The following is a 23,862-nucleotide window of genomic DNA, read 5'->3' as shown; positions in this document are numbered from 1 at the left end:
TTCCCAGTCTACCTGCATGTTGAAATCTCCCATAACCACCGTAGCATTACATTTTTGACACGCCAATTTTATCTCCTGATTTAACTTGCACCCTAAGTCGAGGCTACTGTTTGGGGGCCTATAGATAACTCCCATTAGGGTCTTTTTACCCTTACAATTTCTCATTTCTATCCATACTGATTCAACATCTCCTGATTCTATGTCACCCCTTGCAAGGGAATGAATATCATTCCTTACCATCAGAGCAACCCCACCCCCTCTGCCCACCTGTCTGTCTTTTCTATACGTTGTGTACCCCTGAATATTCAGTTCCCAGCCTTGGTCCTCTTGTAGCCATGTCTCAGTGATCCCTACAACATCATACTTGCCCATGACTAACTGAGCCTCAAGCTCATCCACTTTATTTTTTATACTACGCGCATTTAAGTACAACACTTTAACTTCTGTATTTACCTCCCCTCTCACATCGTTCACAATTGGCCCTGCCCTTAATTTCTTTTCCGCTCTAGAACTTCTGTTCCCATTCTTCCGAGAGTCTTTTGCAATATCTCCTGTATTCCCTTTTACCTCATCTTCATATTCACAATTTGTTAACCCCTCCCCCCCACTACTTAGTTTAAAGCCACAGGTGTCACACTAGCAAACCTGCCTGCCAGGTTTATTGGGGAAATTCGTGGAGTAATGGGATTGCTTTGTGAGATCATATAGAATTGATAGGCCAAAATAGCCTCGAAGATGTGAGTAATCAGAAGCATAACATTCTATCCAATTTGTATAAACTCTTAAATATTAATTGTAAATTGATGTAGGGAGGAAAGAAGACCAAGAAAGGAAAAAGCAAAAATGAACCATCTGTACAATGATGGAAAATACATCACAATTCTAATAGCTGGGCTTGAAGGACTAGTGTATCTTGTCTACCCTCTCTTGAATATTCTTAAGTGTATTTAATTTTAAAACATTGTACTGCCATGATGTTCAATCAAGTATAATTTAGTGTAGCTGATTATTGTATGAAGGAAAACAAAAAGAAAACATTCTTGTTGTCCAACAACTGACAATCTTGCACATTGTAAAATGTGTTCCTGTCCATCTGCCCCTGGGAAAGGTAATCAGTTTCTAAAATAAATTGTTTTCGGTCAGATTACCCATCAATTTGTTCATCCTGGTGTAACGTATTTCAATAATGATTGAGGACTAGCTTAATTGAAATCTTCTTTTCTACAAATGTAGGCATTTGCCAAGAAACTTTAGACAGTCATCCATCAATGGATCATCGATCACCTTTATTTTTTTTGCAAGATCCAGAACCACTGAATTTCCAAACAAATTATGTATCTACGTTGAAATAGATGGATATTATTTTACATGATCGTCCAAAAGGCACAGAAGCGATTTCATAGATTTAAACTAAAAGGATGTTAGGATTTCAATTAAAGTTGCTCCACACAAGTACATAGACTTCAGCTCTTAAAACAAATAATACAATAATACAACTCCATCCACCATTACCTGGAACTGTGGCAATGTTTTTATAAACATCTGCTATTTAGCAACGTGGTTTGATGAATAAAGATAGGATTTCCATATCAACAGTAGTAATATGCGATTATTTTTTAAATATTTCCAAACAGCACCTTGGTAAAAGAACTACACCTCACATAAAAACATAAATTATATATAAATTCTGCAAGACGTTAAAAACAAATTATTAATGCAAAACACAATTAGAAAATATGTCCACGGTAGTGCAATGGGTGATCTATAGCGTTCCATTGCCAAGGTAGGATTAGGATTATAGTTGAGGCTCACTATAATCCTAAATACATTGATAGTTAATATAGGAAAATAACTGCAGATGCTGGTCCAAATCGAAGGTATCACAAAATGCTGGAGTAACTCAGCAGGTCAGGCAGCATCTCAGGAGAGAAGGAATGGGTGACGTTTCGGGTCAAGACCCTTCTTCAGACTGATAGTTAATATAATGCAATCATGCTGCAAAGTAAAGAACTAAATTACATGAATAAGAATTTACAAGAAAGAGTTTTAATCATAATCATACTTTATTAGCCAAGTATGTTTTGCAACATATGAGGAATTTCATTTGCCATACAGTCATACCAATAGAATGCAACAGAACACACAAAATACATTTTAACATGAACATCCACCACAGTGACTCCTCCACATTCCTCACTGTGATGGTAGCCAAAAAAAAGTTCAATCTCTTCCCTTCTTTGTTCTCCCACGGTCGGGGGCCTTGAGCCTTCCATTGACGGGGCGATCTTGACTCCCGTAGCTAGCAGCATTTGGGCCCCCCGCATGGGGGTGATCAAGCTTCTGCATCTGGGGGGAATCTCAGTTCCCCCGCGCCGGGCAACCTGACCCGCGTCGGGGCTGGTCGAACCTTCTGCGTCTTTGGAGTTTGCCGACATCGGTCTCTACCCGAGACTGTGAGCTCCTCAATGTTGAAGTCCGAAGGCTGCAGTTGGAGCGTCGATCCCAGGCAAGGGATTGCAGGCTCTGATGGTGAGTCCACGTCCCGGCGGTGGGGCTCAATGTCAGTCCCGAGCAAGGCCACCAGCTCTATGATGTTAGGCCGCAGAGCGACCAGAGATACGATCCGGAAAACAATCGCATCTCCGGCAAGGTAAGAGATTGAAAAAAAGTTTCCCCCGACCCCCCCACCACCCGCATAAAACAAACCGGAGAACAGCACGGTAGCGCAGCGGTAGAGTTGCTGCTTTACAGCGAATGCAGCGCCGGAGACTCAGGTTCGATCCTGACTACGGGTGCTGCACTGTAAGGAGTTTGTACGTTCTCCCCGTGACCTGCGTGGGTTTTCTCCGAGATCTTCGGTTTCCTCCCACACTCCAAAGACGTACAGGTATGTAGGTTAATTGGCTGGGTAAATGTAAAAATTGTCCCTAGTGGGTGTAGGATAGTGTTAATGTACGGGGATCGCTGGGCGGCACGGACTTGGAGGGCCGAAAAGGCCTGTTTCCGCCTGTATATATATGATATGATATGATATGATATTAACACAAACTTTTAAAACACACTAAAAATAACAAAAAGGCGAAAAGACAAACAGATCGTTGGCGAGGCTGCCATCGCTGATGGCGCCTCCCGGTGGAATATATAAAGCCATCTGAGCGATATCTGGTTTAGTTTAAATAGAACAATTATTATAGGAAATATTAATGAGGCTGAAATCAATATATTTCCATGACCTGATGACTTGCATCACAAGGCTTTGAGAGTGCTGGCTACAGTGACAATAGATTCTCTGGTTGTCATCTTCCAAAATTCTACAACTTCCAGTACAGTTCCCCCATCATGTTAAATCTCCACACTCAACAGCTTCCATATTCAACAATTCATCCTCAGCAATGTCCCATACCTCCAATAAGATGTCCTCAGCAATATCCCACACCTCCAACAACATGTCACCATCACACACAATTTCCCACACTTAGCATTATAATGGGATTGTTCCCTCATCAACACTCTGATTTACTTCTCCATTTCCAACAATATACAATCCTGCTAACAACTGCAGCAAATGCCACCTTTTATATCCTTTTATCAATTCTCTCCCTATCGTCCAGCATTTCAATCATTTTTCCCCAGAGGAAGTGATGTACTTTGTTCTATTTAATCAACTAAGTTTCCTACATTTGGAGGAGACAAAAATGTAGATTTAGTGAACATTTTGCAGAGCACCCCTATTCAGTCTGCAAGAACATTCTGCAAGTCCCGTTCACCCGTCACTCAAATTTTCCTTGGCCTCCTTTATTGTTAAAATGCAAGCTTGAAGAAATAAATACCTTGTGGCTTTCCAGATTCAATAATTCCAGATATTGAGCATTTACAAATTTTCCATTTCAGCTTTGAGTTTCAATATTAAATTTCTCCTTGTACCTTCTCCAGACAGATCACGCGTTCCTTCACATGTCCCGTTATCACCTCTTTTCAGCTTGTACTTTCATTCCAGTTCCTCTCCTGCTTTACACCCGGTGTTATTCTGCTTTCCACTCCTCCCTTTCTTTGCATCTTGAAACGAATTTATCTTTCATTTAAACTGAAAAGAATTAAAAAAACTAAAAGCTTTATTGCTCTTTTCTCCCCATAGATGTGTGTGACCGACTGCGTTTGCTGCTTTTTATTTTGGAATTCAAGCAGTTTGGCGAATTCGTTTTTGCACTATATAGTTGCAACTTCTACAGGAGTACAGTAGAGAGCATATTGATTGGTTGCATCACGGCCTGGTTCGGCAACTTGAACGCCCAGGAGCGGAAAAGACTGCTAAAGTTGTGAACAATGCCCAGTCCAAATTCTTTAGATCTCAATCCGATTGAGATCTGTGGGACGTGCTGTATCGACAAGTCCAATCCATGGCGGCTCCACCTCGCAACTTACAGGACTTGAAGGATCTGCTGCTAATGTTTTGGTGCCAGATACCACAGGACACCTTCAGGGGTCTTGCAGAGTCCATGCCTCGGCGGGTCGGCGCTGTTTTGGCAGCACACGGAGGACCATCAGAATATTAGGCAAGTGGTCATATTATTTTGGCTGATCACACGCACACACACATATATATATATGTATATGCACACACATATATGTGTATGTGTGTGTGTGTGCGCCTGCATGTGTGTGTGTGTGTGTGTGTGTGTGCGCGTGCGCGTGTGTGTTTTTTTCTCTCTCTCGTTTATCATATTGTTTACAGTGTGCTATGTTTACATATTCTGTTGTGCTGCAGCAGGTAAGAATTTCATTATTCTATCTGGGACACATGACAATAAAACACTCTCGACTTTTGACCCTTGTGTCAGTGCAATTCCATGGTAGTCATTAATTTGACTTTAAGATACCAAATTCCTTGAACTCTCCCACTTTGGTAAGCTCTTTAAATGTTCCCTCCCTCCACCCACACTATTCCTATCTGACCTCTTCCCATTCCTCCCTTATCACTCTCATTCCTTATCAAATTCCATAATCTGCAGCCCTTTGTTGTCTCCACTAATCATCTTCCAGTCTCTGTCATTATCTCCACCCCTCCCTCTCCCGCCTGGGTCCATCTTCCCATCAACCTCTCTTCCCCCGATCCACCTATCGCTTGCCAGCTCCTGCCTCAAACCTCCCCCTCTCAACTCTATACTGGGAACCTCGCCTTTATACTCAGTCCTGATGTAGGGCCTTGACCTGGAACGTCAACTATCCCTCTTTTCCCCACCGATGCAGCCTCGCCCACTGAGTTCATCCAAGAATTGTGTTTTGTGCTTGAAATGGCCTCTTAGTCAGTCACAGAGTGATAAAGTGTGGAATCAGGTCCTTCGGCCCAACGTCCACACCGGCCAACATGTCCCAGTTACACTAGTCCCACCTGCCCGCATTTGGTCCATATCCCTCCAAACCTGTCCTATCCATGTGCCTGATTAACTGTTTCTTAAATGTTGGGATTGTCCCTGCCTCAACTTCCTCCTCTGGCAACTTGTTCCATACATCCACCACCCTTTGTGTGAAAAAGTTACCGCTCAGATTCCTAATAAATATTTTCTCCTTCACCTTAAACCTGTGTTCTCTGGTCTTCAATTCCCTTACCCTGAGCAAGAGACTGTACATCTGATCTATTCCACTCATGATTTTATCCACCTCTATAAGATCACCCCTCATCCTCCTGCACTCAAAGAAATAGAGTTCCAGCCTACTCAACCTCTCCCTATAGCTCAGCCCCTCTAGCCCTGGCAACATCCTTGTAAACCTTCTCTGTACCTTTTCCAGCTTGACAACATCTTTCCTATAACATGGTGCCCAGAACTGAACATAATACTCTAAATGCGGCCTCACTAACGTCTTATACAACTTCAACATGACCTCCCAACTTCTATACTCAGTCCTTGAAGAATACAACAAATGAAAAGACTGAACAATATTGGATATATTTTCTCTTTGGAACTGGAAGGCATTTAGTTTGCAGAACTATTTGCATTGATTTCTCTCAAGGATTTTGTTTTGCAGCAAGAAATGACGTTGGAATCTATCTCAAATTAATGGCCAAAATATATAAAACAGCTGTATCTTGTTAAAATCCACTCACGAGCATTGTTTTGGAATCACGACAGAGTGGCTCTGCGCATGCAGACATTCCTTGTATACAGATAAAAGTAGATAACCGATTTTAAATGCGAACTGTCTCCAGATTAGTACGTGTGGGTGGACAGCATTCATTTTTAGTTTGCATGCTTAACGCCATGCAGCTGAAACTGCAGCAGCTGCAGCGTGGGGTGCCTTCATTCTGCAGGGTTCCCTGCAGCACTGAGAAGGTAATAATTAGCTATTGGCTCCTTTGTTATTTGGTTGATTGTAATTACATGCACGATCTGGGGCCAATTAAGAGCTCATAACACTCAAGAGATTTGTACATGTATAAAGTAGTTTGGGAGATTTACTTCACAAATGTGAAACTGGAAAGAGAACGGTGTGACAGACTGAATGAGTGGATTTATAAAGTACACCCCATCTCAATAATTAATGGTTATTATACAAATGTGTACATATTAAGACTCAATTTACATGTTAGAAATGATGTGAAATATAGGAATTAATCACTCAATTCAATGGGGAAGAATGTGCAATTCAATCTTTCAATTACATAATTCTATGATTTTATTTACATTATTTAGGATTATCAACTTTCTCAATATGAAATCTCAAACTAACCGGATTGATAATTTGCAAACATCTAATCAAGCAGATTTTTGACAAAGATCTCACCTTTCGTAGGGGCCCCAGCTATGCCTGCCTCTTTGTAGGGTACATCGAACAATCACTGTTCCAGGCGTACTGGCCCTGTCCCCATTGACGACTGCATCGGTGCTACCTCCTGCACACATGCATAACTCACTGACTTCATCAATTTCACTCATTTCCATCCTGCACTCAAATTTACTTGGACCATCCCCAACGTTCCCCTACCGTTTCTAGATCTCACCGTCTCCATCACAGGAGACAGACTATTGACTGACATCAAGTACAAACCCACTGACTCCCATAGCTATCTAGACTACACTTATTCCCACCCCGCTTCCTGTAAAAACTTGATCCCCTACTCCCAATTCCTCCGTCTACACCGCATCTGTGCCCAGGATGAGGTGTTCCATACCAGGTCATCAGAGATGTCCTCATTCTTTAGGGAATGGGGGTTCCCCTCTTCCATTATAGATGAGGCTCTCACTATGGTCGCTTCGATATCCCGCAGCTCCGTTCTTGCTCCCCCTCACCCCTCGTCACAAAGCAGAGTCCCTCTTGTCCTCACATTTCACCCCATCAGCCGTCGCATGTAGCACATAATCCTCCAACGGGATCCCACTACTAGACGCATCTTCCTATCTCCACCCCTTTCTGCTTACCGCAGAGACCGTTCTCTCCACAACTCCTTGGTCAACTCGTCCCTTCCCACCCAAACCACCCCCTCCCCAGGTACTTTCCCCTGGAACCGCAGGAGAAGCACCACCTGTCCCTATACCTCCCCCCTCGACTACATCCAAGGACCCCGACAGTATTTTCAGGTGAGGCAGAGGTTCACTTGCACTTCCTCCAACCTCATCTACTTTATCTGCTGTTCCAGGTGTGGACTCCTGTATATCGGTGAGACCAAGCGCAGGTTCGACAATTGTTTCACTGAACACCTCCACTCGGTCCGCCTAATCCTACCTGATCTCCCGGATGCTCAACACTTCAGGAAAGTAACTCCCCCTCCCATTCCCACACTGACCTTTCTGTCCTGGGCCTCCTCCATTGTCAGAATGGAGGCAAATTGGAAGAACAGCACCTCATATTTTGCTTGGGTAGCTTGCACTCCAGCAGTATGAACATTGACTTCTCTAACTTCAAGTACCCCTTGCTTTCCCCTTCTCTCCATCCCCTCCCCAGTTCTCATACCAGTCTTACAGTTTCCGACTACAATTTATCTCTGTATCGCCCACTCCCCTGACATCACTGAAGAAGGGTCTCTAACCAAAACGTCACCCATTCCTTCTCTCCAGAGATGCTGCCTGTCCCGCTGAGTTACACTCGCATTTGTGTCTACCTTCGATTTAAACCAGCATCTACAGTTCTTTCCTCCACATTCCTTCACTTTTTATTAGTTCAATTCTATGTTGTGCAAAACAAGAGTGCTTGGGAGGTGAATGGGGACAATTCTTGATCAGTTAAACAATGGATCTATGGAGTTCACTAAAAAGGCAGACACAGAAACCCACCAAAATCTAGATAGAAACATAGACAAACCATCCAGGAAATTATGCTGCCAAGAAGGGGAGAAATAAGTTATGAATCATGCAAATTATCACAGGAATGGAGTGTAGTAAACCAGAGAAAGATTAAACTGCTCCAAAAATAGGACAATGGAATATATCCAAGGTGCAAGCGGGGTTGCCATGGTGATGTTCTGTTTGCAAAACTATCTGATTGATAGATTAATGAGGGCAGTTAGGAGAGACAAATAAATAGATGGACATGAAAAAACTGTGAAATGCAATTCAAAACTGTGACAGAGAACTGAAGTCAAACGAGAAAGCGGGGAATATCCAGCACACCAGGCAATGTCTGTGGATTGAGAACAATTATGCCAGCATTTATAATAGGACTGATGAATTCTGGTAGAAGCAGAGAAGATGAGCGGGAGACATGAAAGACTGTAGTTGCTGTAATCTGGAGAAAAATGAATTCCTCCAAAAAATTAGCTGGGTTTGGGAGTAAATATACCACACAGAAGAGAAGATGAGTTAATCTGACATGTCAAATTCAGACATGGAGTGCTGGAGTCACTCTGCAGGTCAAAGGAACTCTGCTTGTGGAAGTCACTGGGTTTATAGTAAAGGTCAGTCTGTCCGCTGTGATAGAGAGAGATAAAAAAATGTACGAGATGATCGAAGTGAATTTAAGAGCAGGGCGGAAATTAGTGGTTAAGTTAATGAAATCAACGATTTCTGCATGGGTGCAAGAGGCAGTCCCAATGCAGTCGTCAATGTAGCAGAGAAAGAGTTTGGGGATGGTGCAGGGTACATTTGGAGCAAGGACTCTTTGACATAACCAACAAGGCAGGCAGGCATAGCTGGGCCCATTCTAGTGCCAAAGGCTACACCTTTAACTTGAAGAAAGTGAGAGGAGTCAAAAGAGAAGTTGTTGAGGGGCGAAGACAGGTTCTGTCAAGTGAAGGAGAGTATTATTAGAGGGGAATTGATTGGGTCTATCCATGTTCGACGATCCATGTTCTGCAGAGATGCTGTCTGACCCGCTGAATTATTCAGACACTTTGGATCTTTTATTGTAAACCAGCATCTGCAGTTCCTTGTGTTACATTGTTGAATTCAGTATTGAGTCCTGAAGGCTGCACCATACCCAGGCAAAAGATAATTTGACACTCCACAAGCTTACACTGAGCCTCTTTGGAAAAACACAAGAGATCACAGAGGGTGCAAATGGCATAGGGAAATGAAGTGACAGGCAACTGGAAGCTCGGGGCCAATGATGATTCCTGGAAGCAGTTACTCAATCCATCTGGCTCCTTCAGTTTAGCGGTTACTAGATTATGAGCACAAGAGTCAAGAGTTTTTTTTATTGTCCTACGTCGCAGAACAATTACATTTTTACTTGCAGCAGCACAACAGAACACAATAGCTGCTTGACTTCAAGGGATACTGCCTGGATCAGAGGGTATTAGCTATAAGGAGAGGTTGTACAAACTATATTTATTGTTTTCTCCAGAGCGTCAAAGGCTGAGGGTAGACCTGATAAGTAGTTTATAAAATTATGAGGCACAGATTGGATAGACAGTCAGAACCTTTTTAAATGGTGGAAATATTAAACACCAGAGGGCAGACATTTAAAAGCCGAGAGGGGGAAGCTCAAAGATGATGTTTTTTCTTATAGAGAATGGAGTGTGCCTGGAACACATCGCCAAAGGTAGTGGTGGAAGCAGATATGATAGTGTCAATTAAGAGGCTTTTAGATGGACACATTAATACAGAGGGAATGGAGTGATATGAATCATGTGCAGGCAGAAGGGATAAGTTTAATTTGAGATCATGTTTGGAGCAGATTTCGAAACATCCATTCCTGTGCTGTTCTTTGTGCTCTGATTGTTTGCATCCCTGGGTGGTAGGGAATGAAAAGTGCATGTTGCACAGAAAGGTGCCACAGAGGGGGAGTTGTTGGTCGAGATGAAAGAACAGACTAGTAGTAGTGAAGCGAATGGTCCTTTCTGAAACCTGAAATGGTGAGAAAAGGAGAAAATATATCTATGGTGGAATCTTACTGAAGGTGACAGATAATACCAATATTGTTCTGTTAAATGGGGAAGCCAATGAGGTGGAAAGCAAATCTCAGAGGCATCTCCGTGGAGGGTATTTTCAGTGGAGCAGATGCTCAAGACCGAGGAGCTGGAGAATTAAATGGATTCCTTACAGAAGGAAGGGTAGGTAAAACACAACTTATCTCCTCGCATATATAGTTCTGAGGAGACATTAATCTGAAAGATTAATGTGTTTCTAAGATGCAGTCTAATCTGTTAAATATTTCCAGCATGTTTTTTTGTTTTAAATTCGAGAGGATATTCTTGCAATAGGGATAGTGCAGAAAAGATTTACCAGTATGATTCCATACAACTTAATTCGACAACTTCTTAAAAATTATTTTAAAGAGAAACTGTTCTCCTTCACATTATTTCTCCCCCATCAATTCCTCGGTTTCCCAAGGCTGCAAAGCTCCTAAACTAGGAAGCCAAATATCTAATCTACTCGTTGGCTTTGACTAATTTATTAGGAGCTGTACAAGAACAGTACAAATCGCCCTCCACAAAAATGCAAGAAACTGGGAGCTGGAGTAGACCCCAAGTCCCTTCTAGCCTGTCCTCCCCTTTAATATGGTCATGGATAATCTGTTCTGCACTCCAACTCTCCTGTGTAATTTCACCATTCCTCTCTGTTCCTCGACCTACCAAACATTTAGCCTCTTTCACTTTAAATATTTCTAATAATCCAGCATCTTCTCCCCACCGGCCCAGAGAACTCCAAAGATTCACCAGCCTCTGAGATAAATTTCTACATATCTCAGTTCTAAATGATTGGCTTTTTTATCTTGTAGTTACGCTCCCTTGCTTGAGATTCCTCCATTAGTGCAAACATCCCAATGTCTATCCTGGCAAGTCCCTAAGTATCTTGTATGTTTGAACATTAATGTTATGTTCCATCCACCCTTTCTTTCCCTTACAAAAGTTGGCAACGTTTGGGAATAAGCATATGAAAATCTGTGAAAGAATAGCTCACATTCTTTACTGCACCAGTTCCTGCTTGTTTCACTTTCAGATAGATCTGCAGCAGTTGAATCAAGCTTGCATGTTTTAAAATCAACAATGAAGCCCAGATGGGTTTCAGAGAAAATAGAGGAGAGGGGGGCAAAAGAGAAGCAGTAAAGTAACTCACTCGGTAAAACGTCCTGCAGTTGCAATTAGAGTTGGCTTCTTGCCACTAGCTTTAAGAAACAAAGAAATGTTCAAATTGGCAGGCAAAATTTAAGTAAATTAATCAGCCCAAGTATTTTTGTAGATTTCTAAAGCATAGTCCATGTAATTGTTTTGACATTTTAATCAACTTGACATCGCAGGATTTTTCCTTGAAGCCTTGAAAGGGAGTGGAGCACATTCATTTGACGATTGAATTGTTAGTTTGTGACCTAAAATACTTGCAAGCTTCTTTGAGCTACACAATGGGAATCACTTGGTAAATCCAGCACAGTGGCAGATGGAAGAAAGTTGAAAGCTATTTTCTTTGAATACCTCTGAGTTTTGGCTTACTCATCTTTATTAAGCATGTAAAAGGTGTTTGGAATAAGCAACATCTCTGGGTATCTGTAAAGGGGTAATATTTCAGATGTAGTCTCACAGTTAGAACTGTTCTGGTGATATTGCAAAGTCTAGAAATTATTATTGACCAGATATAAATTGTGCAAACATTCAGACTTACAAAACTGGGAAATGCAAACCTATAGTTTCAAAAATTTGCCTCAAGAATCTAATTATAACCATAGCCAGTACAAATTTATTTACACAAGCTGCAAGAGAGGATTCTTTACGATAGAATTTACTTCCCTTTAGAAGAGAATGGGATAATTATGGGCAGTTTACATGGCTTTGTGTGCAGCAGGTTACATCTTACTAACTTGGAGGGGGTTTTTGAGGAGGTGACAAAGGGGATTGACAGGGTAGGGCAGTGGTCTACATGGATTTTAGCAAGGCATTTGATAAAGTCCCTCATGGTAAACTGATCCAGAAGATTAAGATGCATGAGACCAGACTGGAGAAAGGTCTCGACCCGAAATGTCACCATTCCTTCTCTCCAGAGATGCTGCCTGTCCCGCTGAGTTACTCCAGCCTTTTGTGTCTATTCACAGTGACTTGGTCATTTGGATTCAGACCTGGCTTGCCCATAGAAGACAGAAGGTAGTAGTGGAAGGGTACTATTTTGCCTGGAGGTATATGATCATTAGTGTTCTGCAGGGAACTGTGTGAAAATGTAAATATGTCAGTTAGCAAATTTGCAGACAACACCCAAATTGGTGGAGATGCAGACAGTGAGGAAGGTTGTTAAAGAATATAGTGGGATTTCGATCAGTTATAGATATGGGCGGAGATATGGATGGAGTTTAATCCGAGCAAATGTGAGATGCCGTATGCTTGCCTACTTTCAAGTACAAGAGTCAGGAAGTCTCGCTTTATAAAACTTTGGTTAGGCCTCATCCAGAGTACTGTGTGCAGTTCTTGTTGCACCATTACAGGAAGTATGTGGAGGATTTGGAGAGGGTGCAAGCAGAGGTTCACCAGAATGCTGGTTTAGAGGGTGTAAGCAATAGGAAGAGTTTGGACAAACTCAAATTTGTTTCTCCAGAGCTGGGGTGGTTGCGTGGAGACCTGATATAAGTATATTAAATTATGTGCGGCATATAGGTAGACAGTCAGAACCATTTTTCCCAGGGTGGAAATGTCAAAGACGAGAGGGTATAGTTTTAAGGTCAGAGGGGGAGAATCTATTGGGATGTGTGAGACAAGGTTTTTATTTAAACATGGAGAGTGGTAGATGCGTGCCGGGTGGTGGTGGGGGCAGATATGATAGTGGAGCTGAAGAGGCTTTTTGATAAGCATATTGATGTGCAGGGAATGAAGGGATATAGATCATATGCAGGTAGAGGAGATTATTATAACTTGACATTATTTCGGCACCGACATAATGGGTTGAAGCACGTACCTGTGCTGTATTGTGATGTTTTATATTCTATGTCAAAAGGACAGTTCTTTATTTGTACCAGAGGATTAAAACACTAATTGCAGGTTAGTGTTTATACTACTAATTGCAGGTTGATTGTCTTATCTAATAGTTAGGGCACAAAACTAATGGTCCATTTCCAGAGATGGCCAGGATTTTCCATTTAATTTTAAACCATTCTGTACTTAACAAATGATTGATTTAAAACGCTTGAATGAAAAATGGAGCATCCAGTTTTTTACTTATCCAAAATTTTCTTTGCCACACAACTGCCTTTCCCTAGATCACAGATTATTGCTTTCAGACCTCATACAAGGAGAACACTAACCCATTTCTAACTCTCCTTTTGTTTGCTCATTTCTCTAAGCCAATCCATTTCTATACCTACAACCGTTTAATTCCTTCCCAGATAATGTCACGATGTTGGCACTTGTACCTACTTGAGGATAAAGACAAGTGCAAACTCCCCTGCTCTCAATTGTTTCCCTTGGCAGTCATCCCATTTTCTTGATGGTGCAGGCAGGAGTCTCACAAAATGTGTGGTTACAGTGAATGCCAGCTGAGACCACTGTCTGAGGTAATACAGGAGAAAAACAGTGCCCTAACCTTAAATATTAGCTCCGAGGAGAGAAAGAGGGAGGAGGAAGAGGAAACACGAGTAGGATTGGCAGAAAAGTGAACACAAATGTTTATTGTCACTTAACTTTTGGGAGGAGAAAAAGTAATACAGCTCTGTTTCAGATTATTTTAATTGCAGAGACTGGCACAGAGAAGTGGGTTGAATATGAGTGGAAAGAGGTTCAGCTTGCAAACCAAGTTTCCAGTTATAGACACAAAATGCTGGGGTAATTCAGCGGCTCAGGCAGTATTTCTGGAGAAAAAAGATGGGTAACGTTTTGGGTCAGGGCCCTTCTTCAGACTCCAGAGATGCTGCCTGACCCGCTGAGTTACTCCAGCACTTTGTGTCTATCTTTGGTATAAACAGCATGCGCAGTTCTTTGTTTCTACATTTAGGTTTCCAGTTAAATAGGTTCCATGCTTCAAAGCAATTACAGAAGTCGTCACTAAAACCAGGAGATTTACGGCAAAATATAGTCTCCAAAACTCCAGTGGGCTGCAGAAAGCCGTGGATCCTTGTGCTTGTAGCAGATGGCACACTGCAATACTGCAAATGCCAGACCAAGACAAATGCCAGAAAGGAAGGAAACACATACATAATCCAAAAATAAGCAGCCAGCATAGCTGCTCAAGAACAAAAAAAATAGATATTTAAAGACTGAACTGCACCACTGATAGAGAACTGAAGGCTCATTAGCAATTGAAGGAATTGGGCTGAGATAAGTAGCGTCGGACATGTTCTGTGCTTAATGTACGAGGGCACTGATAACTGCATTTAGAGGAGCCACAGAATTGTGGATCAAATGAAGAAAAATCTGTCCTCAGTACAAAAGGTAGGTGACACATTTGAAGTTGCCTTCTTTAGAAACATTGTTTTTTTTTAGCAGAGTACGAGGAGTTTTCTTACATGGTCATAGCTGTGCTCAATATTGGTAAACGGTAAATAGTCTTGATCACGAGGCCAATACCTGACCTGCGATCCCGTACTCCCTTTCACTGTACTCACCTTTTCGGGATGTGGAGGGTCAAGCTTGCTAGATTTAAAAACTACTAATTGGAAGTAAATACAAAATAAGGTAAAAGCCTGTGAATATTAAAGATTAAAGTAAAATTAATAAAGCATGCCTTCTGCCTTTGCCTCCTAATCCAAAATCCTACTATCTGCAACATGTTACATAGCGCAGGATCTAAGAAAGGATTCCCCAGTTTCTGCATCCGTCACCTCAGTTTTGCCAGTCCTGGACTGAGGCAATCTGAGTAACTAAGCTTCAGCAGTTCCATTGGCCAATGACATCTTGTCCAATGTTCTATCCCCTTCGTGACAAAGTATTCCTTTAAACACAGGTGGCTGAATGAATCTCCTACCCTACATTGAAAATAATTTTTAAAACATTTGAATTGGAATACTGATCCAGAAAAGCTGTTCATATATTATCTGATACAGACACGAGGTATGAATATTGGACGGAGGATCAACATGGGATTTACAGCAACTGTTTATGCCCATATAAGCCTTGGTTCTTAACATGCTCACCTGAAACTGCTTAACAATGCTTTAAATGCTTTACCAATAACCCATGTATTTAATTTGGGGTAAATTCTGTGACGAAAGTTACTAGATGAAATTCACGTCAATTCATTTAGCCTTCATACAAAACAACATCAATAGCCAAGAATTTTACTGCAAATTGAGAGATTTTGACTTGAGTTATTCATAAACAGCCAAAAGACACTTCCTGTTAACATTGAGAAAGTCTCAAACCACAAAAAACCACTTCAAATAGGTTTGTAGTTGGTCAATATTTGCATGGTGCCACCAAAGAGCGAGAGTCTGCAACTATGTTTGTCCAAAGACTATGTGGTTGGTTGGAGAATCTTTTTCAAATAAAAAGCAAACATTCTTTACAAAACAAAATGCCAAGTTCGCTTTAGAAATGAACAATTTACATCCCCAAAATTCCTTATTAAAAAGCCACTATTGTTGAGCGTTTAAGTAAACATGTTTAGACTGTTATATGCATTACTGAGATGAAGACACGATCATCAGACTATCTTAAGTAGTGTAAGAAAATAACTGCAGATGCTGGTACAAATCGAAGGTATTTATTCACAAATGCTGGAGTAACACAGTAGGTCAGGCAGCATCTCAGGAGAGAAGGAATGGGTGACGTTTCGGGTCGAGACCCTTCTTCAGACTGAGGTTGGAATCAGAGTTTGGATGAGGTTACTAGTCACTTATCTTTCCCTCTATCACCAAGAGTGGAATTTATTTACATTTCAAACTGCAGATCACAACATTTAGTTGTAAAAAGGCATCCAAATGAATCCTTTCCTCATGGACCATTTGTTGATGGAATACTGTAATCTAGCTATCTCTTGACCTGTATATAGCATTCAATACAGTTGACAACACCACCCTCCCCTTGCACCTCTTCACTGTTCTCCAGCTGCAAGAAACCGAATTATCCTGATGCCATGTATATCTTTCCAATTACACCAAGCAAAATCAGCAATTGTTTTTCATTACAACTGGTGTCCCTCAAACAATCATTTCTCATACTTTTCATCTCCATGTTAACCATCAGCAACAAACTGAAAATGATGTTTGTTTTCAAATTTATGCTGACAACACGCTGGTCCACCTTATCCTTATCACGCCCAGCTACTCCAGTGTCTCTAAGTAGTCCAACTGCTTGTATGGTATCCATTAATGAAAGACTAAAACTTTCGTCCAACATCATAAGCACAGTTCTCTAGCCATGGACTCCATCCCAATCCTTGACCACAGTCAAAAGCTAAACCAGACTACTTGCTACTTTATGTGACTGAGATGATCTGTACCATCAGTAATCACTTTTCTTCATTGCATATCTACTGAGCGGCACAATGGCACAGCTGGTAGAGCAGCTGTCTCACAGCACCAGAATGGGGATCGATCCCGACTCGGGTGCTGACTGTGTGGAGTTTGCACTTTCTCCCTGGGACCGTGTGGGTTTCCTCCAGGTGCTCCAGTTTCCTCCCACATCGTAAAGACGTGCAGGTTTGTCGGTTAATTGGCCTGTGTTAAGTGTCCCTACTGTGTAGGAAGCAGAAATTGGATCACATAGAACTGGGGTAAACAGGTGATCTTTGGCCATTGTGGACTTGGTGGGCCAAAGGCTCTGTTTCCCTGATGTATCTTTAAACTAAACTAAAACTAACCTTATCTCCTTCAATCCGTGCCAGATTCTTTACATATTTCAGTGCACGTTTGGCTGGACTGCTTTGGTCTACTTTCAACAACATCCAAAACCCTGTTGCCCATGTCCTAATTTTCCAAATGTTGTTTATTCAATGCATGTTAGTGTCGACTTTTGTATGTAAATCACTGTTCACAAAGGAGCTAGAATGCATGAGGAGGACCTCTAACAGGCTGCAAACACAAGCTCCTACAACAAATAGGAGAGACTCACCACCAAGGCAATCCAACCACATCCCACCACCACTTAAAGGCAGGAAACAAGTACCCAATGTTGGGGAAGTCCAGAACCCGGGCCACAGTTTAAGAATAAGGGGTAGGCCATTTAGAACAGAGATAAGGAAAAACTTTTTCAGTCAGAGAGTTGTAAATCTGTGGAATTCTCTGCCTCAGAAAGCAGTGGAGGCCAATTCTCTAGATGCTTTCAAGAGAGAGCTAGATAGAGCTCTTAATGATAGTGGAGTCGGGGGTATGGTGAGAAGGCAGGAACGGGGTACTGATTGTGAATGATCAGCCATGATCACATTGAATGGCGGTGCTGGCTCGAAGGGCCGAATGTCCTCCTCCTGCACCTATTGTCTATTGTCTACCATACCACTCATCCACTCCCACACTGCAATAAAGTCTGTGGTTCCAGGATCAACCTTTTCAGCCACCTGAAAACCTACAAAAAGGACCCACCAGGAGAATAATTAACTACTTTAAATGTTCGCTGATGGTGGTATGCAAGTGTGTGTGCATACATTGCTGATGAGCAATGCTGAGAGATATAATGCTGAGGCTCTAGAAGGCACTGGTCAGGCCACATTTGGAGTACTGTGAGCAAATTTGGGCCCCATATCTGAGGAAGGATGTGCTGGTTCTGGAGAGGGTCCAGAGGAGGTTTACAAGAATGATTCCAGGAATGAGCGGGGTAGCATATTATGAGCGTTTGACAACACTGGGCCTCTACACGCTGGAGTTTAGAAGCTTGAGGTGGGACCTCATTGAAACTTACAGAATAAAGAAAGGCACAGATAGAGTGGATGTGGAAAGGATGTTTCCACTGTTGGGAAAGTCTAGGACCAGAGGTCATGGCCTCAGAATTAAAGGGTGCTCTTTTAGAAAGGAGGTGAGGAGGAACTTCTTTAGTCAGAGGGTACATTGCCACAGAGGGCTGTGGAGGCAAAGTCAGTGGATTTTTTTTTAATGGCATAGATAGACAGATTCTTGATTAGAAAGGGTGTCAAAGGTTATGGGGAGAAGGCAGGAAAATGGGATTAGGATGCAGAGATAAGCATGATTGAATGGCATAGTTGACTCAATGGGCCGAATGGCCTAATTCTACTCCTGTAACGTGAACTTGTGAGTGTCTGCTGGCAAGTGTCTGTCTGTAGTGGCGGTTCTGAGCACGGGCGTAGTGTTGGGTGTGCACTGACATGATAATATAAATTAGTGCTCGACATATTGGTCAATGTGTTGAACTAATTAGTACAAGGTATAGTGCTCACTTGCTGCAAAGTCCACAACCAATTAGTATCAAGCTAATCAGAGATTTATGGTCGTATGTATTATCAGTCCTTGAAAGGGTAACATTCAAAATCCATCTTGAACGCCTGCCCAGACACACATTAGAAATGCCACAGGCGGCGAAACCCATTTCTGGAACATAAGCCATGGAACTTTGGAGTGCCAGCAACTTCGAGCAAATGTCTGTTCACAACCCCTCAAGACTCTCCAAACATCCTTTGTGCCAAATAAGTACCTCACATTTAACATACTACAAGCTGCAGAATGATTTCTTACTCAAACACTAACCCTGCCATTTCTATTTGTTCAGTTGATAGAGAAGGTTTGCCTCCATCTGTGCATTGGGCGATGAATAGATCTTCTTTTGTAAGGACCTATTGTGGCTGCGCACATACCATTTAGTGCCTGAACAATGATTTTTAAAAAGTCGAGTTCTTCAGCTTCAATTACCAGATTTTTTAATCAGAGCTGGCAAATAATTGAATACCCAAATGAGATGGAATAGCATAAAGCTACACATGTTAGGTCGACAAGCAACCTAATATGGACAGAGGTTTTAACTCATGTTATCTACTGTATGTTTACACCAACATTTGTCTTTGTGGTTGGGCCTTCTTGGTGGTGAGCTACTCCCAAACTTTATGCCATTTAGTACGATTAGTTCTCATTGGAAGCCCACGGTCAAAACTATAAATTTCAGGTTATTTAACTATTATACAATTTAATCGCACAGCTACCTTATCAATTCTGTATTTTTAAACTTCCATCTCCAGGAGGCAGGAGCAACAAAACAGCACCTTACACTCATGCTATTCCTCTTATACAAATCCACACTTAGCCTGACAGCTGAGCCTGATTTGAGGCAAATCAAAATTCAGACATATTTACATGACAGTGAATAGATAGTAACCCGGAAGAGGGATACCATCCAAATCCATTACCCTATTCAAAGGGCAGAAATCCCAAATTCAGTATCTCAACGAATACTTTTGAGTCCAAAAACTTCAGAATGAAGCAAGCATCAAGCAGGGAGATTTCTCAAGTGTACCTATTAGGATACCAATGTTTCAGCCAGACATTTGATCAAACCTTTAATTGTGAATCTTCCCCAAAGGAGAATGATGATGGTGATATACACTTGAGCAGGTCTATGATGATTTGAAACGGACTATAAATTGGTGTGTGTAACAATGCTATCCAAATTTTATCGCTAAATAATACAAATATCTACAATTAAATATCTTTTGTTAAAAATCATATTTTAACAAAAGTGAAGATATAGTTTCTTCGAGCTGTTGTTGGTCAAATAAGTTGTTCATTTGCCTGCACTTGTGAAGTTAGGGCAAGAGTAAATCCACAATCACTTAGCACATAAATAATGCAAAGCAAATCGACAATAGTCTGAAGCTTTCAATTGGTTTACAGGTTCTACAACACAAGTCCCACAGGAAAAAATGTGGCTAATAGCTTATTTTCCCCATCTAAAATAACCCCATCTAAAAATCTCAAAAAAATTTTTAGGGAAATATTCCATTCTAGAATTATAATGGCCATCAGGAGCAAATTTAAATACAAAAAAAAAGCACCCTGCAATTTCAAAAAATACCTCTGGAACAAAAGAATTATGTTTGGGTGATTATTATCCAGCAAGTTCCTTTTCTATTTGTAACCAGTCTTTCTGTATGATTGAGTGAAACATGGCATTTATTCACAAAATGCTGGAGTAACTCAGCAGGTCAGGCAGCATCTCAGGAGAGAAGGAATGGGCCACGTTTTGGGTCGAGACCCTTCTTCAGACTGATCATGGCTGTTTAGCTGCAGCTAACATAATTGTTCCTGCAACCAACTACATCTCCTGATGTAAATATTTTTACATGCAGCTGGTTGGTGTTACTAAAAGTAAAATCCACCAGTAAATGGTGATCTAATTGGCACAAACTAAATAAAACAGAATTTACCTTTTATATACCTTCAAGGCGCTCTTAATCCTTTCTACATTGTCAGCACTTCCATTTATTCAAATATAGAATTACACCAATAAGAAGGTAATGAGGGTGAATCTTACCTGTTAATTGGAGTAAAAGAATAAAAAGTTACATTACCCAATGAGCAGCACATCAATGTGCAAAATATTTAAAAGTCAGGATGTGAAACATAATCTAAATGAGAAATTGCACATTAACACAAAAATCATGTACAATTCAACCGATTTCTACTGCAATTCACACTTAACCTTTACACAGTACTGCTATGTTACTAAACACCAGAACGGTTTTCACTTTTGCTATATTTAAAATATTTTATTATTCTATTCCCAGAGGTTTCTAAGAATGGGATTATATGAAACTATAGAGACCTACTGCTTACTCTATATGTAGTTGAATTATGCATGCTCATTTTGCCAGTCACACATACATGCAAAACATCTGTCACATATGGAAAATATCTGTGAACCAAAAAATCCTAAGTTCTACTCTGCAAGGAACAATAGTATTATTTGAATAATGCTGGATGCCTGCCAACAGATAATAAAACTTACGCCATGCATTTTTGTACTTTGTTCCCCATTCCTTCCACCCCCAGGCTTAACGTCTGCCACTGCAGCAGATATCCAGTTTGAGCTTTCACCCTCTCTACTTCTCTTCCTGTTCAGGACTTGCCCTTTTCTGCCTCTAGTTGAATTCAAATAACATCAACTGACCAGATTTGTAGCAAAAGTTACTGGGTCAGAAACTAAAGAACACAGATCAGAGCAATACGAAGGCTGTGATATTTTTAATATTGAATCTTATCCAATATAAACATCATTCATAAAACAATTCAACAGCACGATTTCAGAAAATGTTGCAGCTATCAATCTATACTGTAGGAGTCATGCTTCCTGCTTTCCTCCTACATCGCATTATATTTTAGTCACAGTTCTACAATTGAATCATCGAGTTTGGAAGAAAGTTAAGCCATCATTTTGAAATCTTGTAGGACTAATGAATTCAACTGCAAAGTTAAAACTCCCATTCTTCATCAAACTCCAAGCAGCAACACTGCATTGCCCTTCTCCTCCACATCTTGTACTCCTGATTTCCAGTGCACCAAAGCAATACTACAAACATTGCCAATACTAACTTTTCTAAATATTATATCGAGGCAGATTAAACAAATGATCCAACTTGTCTCTCTTCCAACCCCCTCTACTCACCCACACACACCGCTCTTCCACACCCCCCCACCCCCCCATTCATCCCCAAAGACTTAACTTTTGTGACATGTTGTGTGTCAAATTTTCTTGTGGAAATGCAGAACACTGGCTACAGATGCCTTAATGTAACAATGACAGATCGACAGAAGAAAACAGCCTTGGGGCTCTTTCTTCTTCTCCCAATTTAATTCACTTTGTTAAACTTGTAAAGAATCTGATACTCCTTAGAAAAAAGACATATGGCTCTGCTCAAGAATTTCCACATTCCAATCTAGGCTGCTTCATATTATCCCGTCAGTTTCCCAATAAACATATGTGTGTTCTTCGAGTAGTTTATCACGGCCCACCACTGTCAAAAATCTCATTAGGAAGTTTATTAGCTGTCGTTTGGCTTCAGAAGGGCCGGAGGTAGGGCTATGTATTATACTTTGACAAGGCTGTTGTATTGCAGCTATGCATCTCAAACCAAGAGTCACTGTATTAATTTGCTGCTCATTTATTACACTGAGTTTGGGACAATCTAATCCAATCAAAAACGCACTACATACAAATATGCTCCTTGCGTTTAAACACAAATTAAGGGGCTGGACCATCTGCAATCCCAAATGTTTTTGACGTTTTCAACTGGCCTAACGAGCCACTGAATGTTTAAACCAGATTTGACACCATAATGTAGTCATACATCCAAGTATCACACAACCACCCCTTCCAGTGGGAGATGTTGGGAATTAAATTCAAAGCTATGCTGTTTGGCTGTGATGCTCATGTTAAAACACAAAAAATCACCCTTTGACAGCCAATCACTGGCAGATCTCTTAGGAAAGTTGTCACTTTCAAATAAACCCATGAAGATTATGTTGCAAAATGAACAAACCAATTTACTTGGCTCTCAACTACATTACATGAATCAAAATCACCAAGAATTAAGGTACAGAATGTGGCATGGTTACGTTATTCCATCGTGTTATCTTTCAGCACAGATCACAAATTACTTGCCCGTGTACCCCTCTCAAATCTCCTGAGGTGTCTGCAAAGACATTTTCTCTTTCTCCTCCCTGTCATTTTAGAAGAGGACTGTCAAACTAAAGTGCAGCATTTGATTAGAAAAGTACATTATAAATACTTGGCAAGAGAATTTCATGATTCGAACATCATATTTCAGACAAATGTGATAATTTCTGGGGTTTTTTGTTACATTAATCCTTAATTTATTTTTCTAATGGTCTACTTCAGCAAGCTTTAGCAGTGGTCTTATTGTCTAGCTCTGCACTTTAATGCAAGCTTAATAAACCCAATTATATTATCCAGTTAGCCTCAGTATTTAAAGGCTGGATCGTGTCCTCTCAATTTTGAGTCTCAATCAGCAGCAATACATTTTGGAGTTTTAAATTTCATCTGGCTTTATTTGTTTTACAAATCATCTCATATTCATATTACTATTATATATAATCAATGTTGTCAAAATAGAAAATTGCATAGTGGAGCCTATTTCAGGAATTGAAAATAGTTATTTCATTTCACTGCAGAAAAAAAAAGATTCTTCCAAATCATTTCACTTTACTCTGAAAATGTAACCGTGTGCTTTTGGCTACATGTCACTTTGAACCCAACATCGTTCCCACATGAGAAGCACGCATAAGATGTCAATCACCCACAATCCTTTTCCTGAGACATCTTGTGAGAACCTGGGACAGAGTGACCATTATTAGCAGCATCAAATTGCACTCAAACTACAACCCCTAATTTCCATTCCATCTCCCAATTCCCTCCAATCTCTATTCTACCAGTCATCCTCAACCACCTGTCCCAACCCTCAATAAATCTGTCAACCTCTCCTCCAAACTAATGCCTATTTGTCCATGCTATTCCCAAACCTCTAATTGACTCCCACTATTCCCACTTCCTTCATTTTTATTATCCAAAATAATGTACTCAGATCCACCAAGTCACCCATGTCCAAGTTACTAATTCTTTAC

General features: G+C 40.9%; 1 protein-coding gene across 5 annotated transcripts in view; it reads right to left on the bottom strand.

Annotated features, from left to right (window-relative positions):
* LOC144604876 (plexin-B2-like) overlaps positions 1–23,862 on the bottom strand; it is a 190,431-nt gene that overhangs the window by 102,547 nt on the left and 64,022 nt on the right. The window contains exon 3 of one of the 5 annotated variants that reach the window (XM_078419665.1): positions 20,649–20,755. The exons of the other annotated variants lie outside the window; for them this stretch is intronic. The gene's annotated coding sequence lies outside the window, so the exon portion shown is untranslated. The remainder of the gene's footprint in view (positions 1–20,648; positions 20,756–23,862) is intronic. 5 annotated transcript variants of the gene reach the window in all.

The sequence above is a fragment of the Rhinoraja longicauda genome, chromosome 23 (genome assembly GCF_053455715.1).
Source record: "Rhinoraja longicauda isolate Sanriku21f chromosome 23, sRhiLon1.1, whole genome shotgun sequence".
NCBI lineage: Eukaryota > Metazoa > Chordata > Chondrichthyes > Rajiformes > Arhynchobatidae > Rhinoraja > Rhinoraja longicauda.
Note: the sequence above shows the minus strand (reverse complement) of the source record. Positions and strands in the feature narration are given on the sequence as shown.